The sequence below is a fragment of the Meleagris gallopavo genome, chromosome 2, assembly GCF_000146605.3.
Source record: "Meleagris gallopavo isolate NT-WF06-2002-E0010 breed Aviagen turkey brand Nicholas breeding stock chromosome 2, Turkey_5.1, whole genome shotgun sequence".
Taxonomy (NCBI): Eukaryota; Metazoa; Chordata; class Aves; order Galliformes; family Phasianidae; genus Meleagris; species Meleagris gallopavo.
In genome coordinates, this window is record NC_015012.2 from 32,540,672 (window position 1) to 32,548,573 (window position 7,902).

A 7,902-nucleotide genomic window follows, 5' to 3' on the forward strand; every position below is an offset into this window, starting at 1 on the left:
AAAAAAAGAAAAAAGAAAAAAAGAAAAAGAAAGAAAAAATATATGGTCTCTGAAGACCATATAAAGACAAAAAACATCCTCTCAATAGTCTGTTAGTAGAGAACTCAAGGACAAATGGCATTTCTCTGTTGTTGCAGAACAACGGCTTCTTCCCTTCCATTTCCCTAAGCTTACTCTTCAGCTGAAGGAACATGCATGTATATGTAATACTGCATTTGCAAAAAGTCCAAAGCAAGCCTCGGGAAGACTTGTCTGTACATTCAGCACAGTGCAAAGCCTGGAGGGAGGTGAACTTACTTTTGAAATCACAGCATATTGGCCTCTAAGCAAGGAGGATGGGCTTATTCACTGGGGCATGCTGACATACAGCTCTTGGGCTCCTGGTCCTGCCGCTAGCTCTGTGGCCAGCACTGGGATCTTTGCAGCATGCTTCATCGCGTGGTATGAACATGCCCTAAGGAGCTCATTGGGTTGTGGGAAAGGTTCTTACTCCTAGAGTCAGTTTTCAGGGCAGAAGGATTTCTGCTGTCTGGCTTTCTTGTCACATTGCAGACTTTTTCCCTTGAAACTGCTCTTTCCAAACTAACCTTAACACCCCTCAAAGAGCACTTCATGAGCCAAAATCTTTTGCTTCTGTCAAGGGAAGACAATGGAAGAACGTGTCAAAACAGCTATGCTGCTACACCTCAGGCAAGGCTCAGCTCTCTTCTGGGGAACTGCTCCATTACATATTGGCTAGGATTTGTGCCAAGATTTGTCAGTTAATATTTGCAAAATTTAATCACAACAGCCCAGATTCTGCACTGCTTTAATCCCATTGAATTGTTCCTTAGTCTGCGGCAAGCGCCTCCTGTCTCAATTAGACCGTTCGTGGTTACGGGATCTTTTGAGTAAGAAGGGATCAAAACCTCATTCTGGAAATCTGGTTTCAAAATGTCCTCATCCAAACTAGGACTGCATTTCAGCTTCTGAATCCATAATATATTATAAAAAGGGAAGATTTAAATGAATACCACACCTGGACCATTGTAGTAAATGACTGTGAGAACCAGACTTGCTGGGAAGAGGAGATGAGTGCAGCTTGGCTCTTTGCAGTGCATCTCCCTGGAAAGTTCCTCCTTTAAATGAAAGAGAATCAAATCAGAAAAATAAGCAGGACCTACTTCAAGAGGCAGATTGCCTCCTGAGTGCCAGATAATAATAAACGATGTGTTTGTAATCTAAAGCAGAGAGACACTGGCATTTTCTTTGACATCGAATGCAAAAAGGGAACAAATAGTTCTGTAAAGTGCTTTTACAATGCAAGGTGAAAGATCTTTCACTAGAGAGAAGATAATCTCCAGGGATGGCTGTTTGTATCTTTTCGTTTCACATCAGCATGAAGAATCTGGCAAAAAGAAGTGTAAACGTACCTAATAGCACATAATTTGAGGAAGAAAAGAGATGAAACTACTGTTAAGAAGAGTCAATAAAAAAAATATATACCCAGGAAGGAGAAGAAACAGAAGGGGAAAAAACTTGTAAGCAAGGAAGAACTGTACTTCTTTGTGCTAAGGTTTTTCATCTCAGCCCAAAAGCTCCTTCTGAGTGTAACTGCACAGAGGGGAAATCCCACCTCCTCCAGGAGGCAGCCACTGTGGGACCTGGCGGGTGCTCCTGGCAGCAGGGGGCTGCCAGGGAAGCACAGGATCTGTGCAGCCCAGCTGGGTGAAATTAATTCCAGCAGAACAGAGCTGACTCAGTTATAATTTGACCAGACCACTCCGTATAAATCCCCCACAAACACCAAATGCCCTTCAGAGTGATATGAGGGCAACTTCGAAAGTAATGCCTTCTGTGTTAGTAGGTTGGCCCACAACATTAGGGAAAGATGTTGGTGGTGTGGCAGCAGAGGTTGAACCTTCCCACCAATATTCCATTACATGTTGTTGCCATGTGACAAATGGCAGCAGAGTGGCAGTTTGACACAATGGCATCTGACGTGGAAGTGCGTATGAAGCAAAGGTGTGTCACTGAATTCCTCCATGTGGAAAAAAATGGCACCCACTGACTTTCACCAGCGACTGCTGAATGTTTATGGAGACCAACCAGTGGACGTGAGCACAGTGAAAGTTGGACCGTGTGGACAACATTTTCCTATGCCATCGTAGCAGCTGGGAAATAGTGGGTCACTTCTGCTGGTGCAGATTTTGATGAGCGTGGCATGCAGGCTCTTGTTCATCACTGATGAAAACACAGAGCTAATGGTGATAACTGTATTGAAAAGTAATGTTTTGTAACTGTGAATTTGCTCGATCAAACTGTGTTATTGTGCTCCCTGTTGTAATTTCCATGAGAATGAATAGGAGGCATTATTTTTGCAGTGATCTACATATTTCATGCAATTATATAGTCTGGGCTCAACCCTGCACCCCGTCAGAAGATTAGAGGGCAGGATTAAACTTTGTGCAGAACATTTTACTTCTGTGCATCGATTCCACCTTTTAAAAAGTGTGACGAGCTTTATTTCTGGTTATTTCCTAAGGACGCACGTCGGCTCAGCAGCCCTGGGTTTCACTGAAACACCTGCTCTTTACAGGCTCTGCTGACTGAAGGACAAGGTAATTAGGTAACTTACCCAAAGGTCACATGGTGAGTAAAGTAGGATTAGCACTCAAGTTCCTCCTGGCAACTAGTCCTGCGCTGCGACAATTAGAAAAGGTTAACCATCCTCTTTTAGCTTTTGTTTTCCATCTTCCAGAATGTGGCAGCACGTACACAGGGCTGGGCCAGCTTACATTTCCTCAGCGCTATTTTGGAAAAAGAAGAAAACACAAAAGAAAGCAAACAACTCACCCCAAAAAGGGCTTTGAAAAGCCATTGTATCTGGTAGGATGTGGTGCTTAAGAGAGAACTGAGCAAAATACTGGATTAAGCTAAGCACACTGAATGTGAATTCTGGAAAATGACCGGCTCCCTCAATAATCCCCAAAGCAGCACACACAGCTGCTGTGCAACACTTTGTCACGTTGCTTTCTGTCTTTGCTCAGAAGCCAGCCTGGCTTCCCTGACCATCTACTCTATAGGTGAGGCAAACATTAGCAAAGGCTCTGCTAGAGATGTCCTGGCTCAGCTCCTTCTTGCCTGAGACCTCTTGTCCAAGTCCCCTGTGCAGGCATAAGCCAATGGGAAGAGTACCCCACAAAATGCCTGGTTCCTCTTGGTGGGTTGTCCAAAGGCCTGGGCAGACAGCTCTTTTTGGGTGCAGCCAAGTGCACCCAAGTCTTCCTTCCTTGGGGAAGTTTAGTGCTACTTTTGGCAAGATAGCATGAGTCATCTAAAGGACTTCTGCATGTGCAATGTGGATGTCCCTTCAGACACAATATTGGTGGCATCTAGATAAGAAAATGTCCACGCTCCGTGCTGTCTGCTCCCACAGACATTCAATGGGACTCTTCTTATTGGCCTATGCAATGTCTCTGCAGGCCAGGGACCTTGGCTGTTTCCAAGAGAGGTCAGCAGGCTCCTTCCAAAGAAGGTGAACCTTCAGAATCCTCTGGTCCTTCGAGTACCACTCCTCCCTCTTTCTCTTGCTGGTGACTGAACACAAAGTTCAGCTGCTCACCATGTTGCTGTAGCTCACTGAATGAATTTCACCCACAACCTTCAGAAGACGTGCACATGAGACAGGCTCACCTGCCATAGTCCCAGAAGGTGCTTCCTGCACTAGACAGTGTAACTGGGTGATGTATTTCTCTTTCCCACTATAAATATAGCCCTAGGGTAAAGGGTTGCAATAAAAGAAAATTCTTTCGCCTATTGCACTATGCAGTGGCAGTGCGGTCATTTATTTCCCTGCCTGCTAACTGCTTGAAATTCAGGTAGCTCTATCAGCTGAGAATTTACTGGATCATTCATCATAAAGCAGCTGTTTCAGAGTCAGTCAGGGACCACAGCTTCCCAAATACTAGTTGTCGGGATTTGCATTACTTAAATTCACAGTCACTGAGAGTATTCGCGAAAGCGAGCCCTATTCCTAAGCTGTGAGTGGGACAGCTTGACTTTAAAGAGTCAGCTCATATTTCTTATGTGTTAGAAAGAGCACCTGTTTAAACTATGTAGATCTGACGAACAGTGGGTATGTTTTGGGCACTGACCCGTTAATAGAAAGGGTGGAGCTTCGCAGTCATTAACAGCAATCAGCAACTGAAACAAACACAATGAAATAAATCAGCGTTTTCTTTAATCCTAGGTTAGGCAGGAGGGTGAAGACCAGGACTGAAATAAACTTCCAACACCTCATGTCTCATCCCCAGTTGCTGGCCCTCTCACGTGCCAAGAACTGAGACAAACTGAGAACTGAGAACCTGAAAAACATAACTGTTTCTATTCTTGCAGCATTCCAAGCACTAGTTTGTTTTTAACGACTCCAAACTGGCAGAAGAGTCCATAGCAAGACATTATAATCAGAGCATCTCACACTAAGATATCATGCTATCCGCTTTAAGAGTTTTTCATAAACCTCGATTGAAACTCTAAGAAGAAAGGACAAGCTTTCTCTGCACGTTTTTATCAGTAAGCAATGGTGTGTTTGCATGTTTTGCCACCTCCTTGTCACTCACTGCAGAAGTACTCAGAGGGAACATTACTGCCCATCTGAACCAAAGATCTCAGCCAACTCCCCTGCAACCACATCCCCTCACAAGTTCTTTCAGCAAGATCTTTAGATTCTACCATTTGTAAACTCAGCACAATTCTTTGGTTCTATCATTCATAAACTGATGTGCAAGCAGCTACAGCTGCTCATCTGCCTTTCTGAAAGCACCCATCCATGAGCCACCTAAAATAAGCAGCTGGTGTTACCCCTCACCTACAGCTCTGAGGACATCAGCGAGTTTGTGTAACCTTGGGTGGCTGCCCGCTCCTGGGGCAGTCCTGGCAAATGCAATTCTCATCTGCTCTGTGCATTAGCACTGTCCATCTCAGAAGCCCAAAGGGTTGGATGCAGGGTTATGTACTTCTGAAATGGGCTTTTCCACAGCCACTGAGGTCAGAAAGCATGCCCTGTACCTACAAGACCAGTCACTCACAAAAACTGAAATGGCAGAAAGCGTTTGTGTACAAAGTGCTCATGGCATTTACACAGGGCCTTGACTGGGTGCTGGACACATAATACTTCTAGAGACTCTGTAAGTCATGCACAGCCCCTGCTGTATCACAGCCATGTATGGTCACTTGTGACTTGGTAATGTCATTAGAGGTCACCAGCACCACCAAAAATTCTTCAGTATGGAATTGTTTTATGAAAGATCAAACCTTTTATGAAAGATCAAACCTTTCAAAAATGATGAATTTTTCACTACATCAAAGAAGTTTACTAACATTCAATGAAACGCTTTTCCTTAGATTCTGGAGGAAGGAACGAGCCTCATAAAATAATAAATATCTTTGCATTTTATCTCCTGATGCCTCTATCTATGGAGGTATTTATATGGCCCCCATAACTGGTCTCTGGTCCCTTACCTGACCTGATCAGAGAACAGATCTACTAAACAAAGCCATGATTTGTGTGCACACCAAACTGATCTTCTTAATATAGCTTTCTGGAGGAGAGACAAACCTGCTAGGGAAGTGGAGTTACTAAAAAATGAGTTGCTTCAACAAGTTTTTTTGTTGTAGAGATCACTTGCTTGATTGCAACAAGTTTTTTTTGTTGCTTGGTTGATGCTATGCAATATCAAGAATTTATCCCTTAGGAGCTGACAGAAGAGCCAATCAAATCACCGGGGGCCTGAAACTTCACTGTACTTCTAATCTTCTGCAAAGCAAAAGCTTTCATATACCTGAATCTCAGCCTACTGGTGGATTCTCCATGGGTGGGGATATCAACAGAAGAGATCCTACAATCCCTTTGCAGAGAAGTGGGACAAAGGAACGTGACCAGACCCATGGTGTACCACAGCTACCCTGCATGCCAGAAGAGGCATCTCTTTCCCTTAGCCACTGCCTAGCCCATGTCCCAGCACTGGGGCTGCCTTGTTCCTGTAGCCATGCCCTGTTTAAGGGCAGAGGGAGTGAAGGACGAGTGCTGAGCCTCACTTCTTCTTTAATGGGGAGTTTGCACTCTGCTGATAGGAGGGAACAAGTTGCAACTTTCCTGAGAGCCACTGCCCTTAGAAGAACACCTGCACAATAAATCATTTTGGAGGATTGCTGAGCCAACCTGCGATGCTGGAACCTGTAAGCTAGCAGCACCGCAAGGCATCCCCTGCCCTGATCTCTGAAGCAATACCACGACCTGCACTGCACTCCAAAGCAGCACTCTTACACTTCCAGATGATCTCAGACACCACCTGGGACACCTCAGCCATTGACTCAGAGATGTCACTTGAAGTCATGGAGGGGCTCAAGAGGCCAAGAGACTTTTTTTTTTTGCAGGGTTTACTTTTGAAATGCTTTCACTCCATTGAAAGCTGGAATGCCAAAACTAGGCACGAAACCTCTCAAAGAAAGCCCTTCCAGGCTCCAGCTCAGCATGCCACCTGCCGTCATCATTTCTTAAACTGTTCTCAGGGGGCTCTTACAGCAGACACATTGGGCTGCAGCCAAGTTGGTATGAAGTTTGCATGAATCTTGAGACATTTTATGACCTTAATAATGTTTAGCAGAAATAAGCAAGGCTGTTTGCAGCTCAGGCCCAACCTAGTTAAAAGCATTTCTTTACAGGGTGGTGGGCACATAAATCAGCGTCTATCCTCTTGCCTCTCTGTCATTGACCTTTCTGTGGGAGGAGAGGCTATGCAGAGACATGTGGATTGCAGAGTACGCTCATGTGCCATTGTGCTGGCACCATATCCATTACGAGCTTCTGCCCTTATTCTTAGAGGACATGTTCCAGTAATAATATACCCCAGTGAACTTTTCCATTATGAGATCATTATTTCTTCCACAGGAGATTCAGTAGCATGTTGCAATTTACTGGCCTTTAGTTAGCCGGTAAGAATCTTCTCACTGCAGTAATGCAGCGCTGCAGTTTTCTGAAGTAAAAAAACTGCGTCCAACCTTTTAAACAGAGATTCACTTCCACTTTTACTCTGTGAAAATGAAACTTTTCTTGCAGAAAACTGTCTGCATTTTCATATACTGCATTTTATACACCTGATTTATGCTTCCCGTCAGACAGCTCTGAAGGCCAAATACTTGGACTGACAACCATGAAAAAATTGTGAGTGCAGGGACAAAAAGCAAATGCTAATTTTGCTACTGAGATCTCTGAAAGGGAGATTTATACTTTTGAAAATGCCTAAAGAGAAACTCGTGATGTTGTGAATAAAGCGTCAATATATTTTAACCAGGACAGGACATCACTGTTGATTTATATTGATGTAATATAATCATGCTTGTTATAATCATTTCTAAGGGAAGATATTCACAGAGAAGTGCAATGGATGACTCAGGTCTTTGTCACAGCAAAACAATAAAAACTGCAGAATTTATAGCTGTGTAATCAGGTTTTTATTAACATCAAATGTAATTAGATAACAAAGTCCATCTCCTAAGCCTTTTCTCAAGATCTCATGATCTGTCCAAAGTTCTTCCCTCATCTTTGTTTAGCTCAGATCCTAGATTGCATGAAAACTGTTCTTGGTTAGAAAACTACACCATACAGAGACTTAAGGAACTCTATTTGGCTGATCAAAGAGACATCTAAGAGGCAACTTGACTGGTGTTTAAAAGTGTCTGCACAAAAAGTATCTAGAAAGAGGGGATCTTTGCTTGGAAATGTGTAAGTTAAAGTGTGAATAATTAAGAGCAGAAACAAGCCTTTAACAGCTGAGGCATTAGCACTGCAGTACATTCTCAGGAGACTTCCAGATTTTCCATTTTTTGAGGTCTTTCATGACAGCTTTTTTTTTTTTTTTT